Source organism: Pteropus vampyrus, unplaced genomic scaffold (assembly GCF_000151845.1).
Source record: "Pteropus vampyrus isolate Shadow unplaced genomic scaffold, Pvam_2.0 Scaffold201, whole genome shotgun sequence".
Taxonomy (NCBI): domain Eukaryota; kingdom Metazoa; phylum Chordata; class Mammalia; order Chiroptera; family Pteropodidae; genus Pteropus; species Pteropus vampyrus.
Window position 1 is genome coordinate 2255949 of NW_011888982.1, and position 1629 is coordinate 2257577.

The following is a 1629-nucleotide window of genomic DNA, read 5'->3' on the forward strand; positions in this document are numbered from 1 at the left end:
ATTATAAAGAATACTATGAAAAAGTATATAACACCAAATTTAATAACCTAGAAGAGATGAGCCTGTGCTTACAAAGATACAACCTTCTTAGACTGAATCAAGAAGAACTGGAAAATCTAAATAGACCAATCGGCAGTATGGAAATTGAAACAATCATCAAAAACCTCCCAAAAAGTAAAAGTCCACGACCAGATGGCTTCACCAGTGAATTCTACCAAACATTCAAAGAAGATTTAATAAGTATTCTCCTCAAACTCTTCCAAAAAATCGAAGAGGAGGCAACACATCCCAAAACATTTCATGAGACCAATATTACTCTGATACCAAAACTTGGTAAAGATAACACACAAAAAAGAAAACTACAGACCAATATCTCTGATGAACACAGATGCAAAAATCCTTAATAAGATACTAGCAAACCGAATACAGCAACATATTAAAACAATTATACACCACGATCTAGTGGGCTTGATCCCAGAGGCACAGGGATGGTTCAACATATGCAAATGAATTAATATGATACACCACATAAACAAATTAAAAAATAACAATCACATGATCATATCAATAGATGCTGAAAAAGCCTTCAACAAATTACATCATTCATTTATGATCAAAACACTTCACAAAATTGGTATAGAAGGAAAGCACCTTAACATAATAAAGGCCATCTATGACAAACACTCAGCCAACATTATACTTAATGGTGAAAAACTAAAAACCATCCCTCTAAAATCAAGAAAAAGCAAGGCTGTCCACTATCACCACTGTTATTCAATATAACATTGGAGGTCCTAGCGAGTGCAATCAGACAAGAGAAAGATATAAAAGGCATTCAAATAGGAAACAAAAAGTCATACTGTCACTATTTGCAGATGACATGATTCTCTATATAGAAAACCCTAAAGACTCCACAAGAACACTATGGAAACAATAAGCGAATATAGTAAAGTCTCTGGATACAAAAAGCAATGTTCAAATATCGATTGCATTCCTACACTCTAATAATGAAGCATCAGAAAAAGTAGAAAAAAATTTCTTTTGCAGTTGCAACAAAAAGAATAAAATATCTAAGAATAAATTTAACGAAACAAGTGAAGGACCTATATAACGAAAACTATAAGACCGTATTAAAAGAAATCGAAGAAGATACAAAGAAATGGAAAGATATTCCATGTTCTTGGATTGGAAGAATCAACATAATTAAAATGATCATATTACCTAAAGCATTATACAGATTTAATGCAATCCCCACTAAAATCTCATCGGCATTTTTTAAAGAAATAGAACAAAAAATCATCAGATTTTTATGGAAGCACAAAAGACCCAGAATTACCAGAGCCATCCTGATAAAAAAGAATGAGGCTTGAGGCATCACTCTGCCAAACTTCAAATTATACTGTCAGCAAAACACACATATGGACCAGTAGAACAGAATCAAGAGTTCAGAAGTAAACCCATATTTATATGGGCAAATCTTTTTTGACAAAAACGCAAAAAAACTACAGTGGAGAAATGAAAGCCTCTTCAATAAATGCTGCTGGGAAAATTGGAAGGCCACCTGCAAAAGAATGAAACTGACTGTTGTCTATTACCACACACCAAAATTAACTCAAAATGGATTCAAGA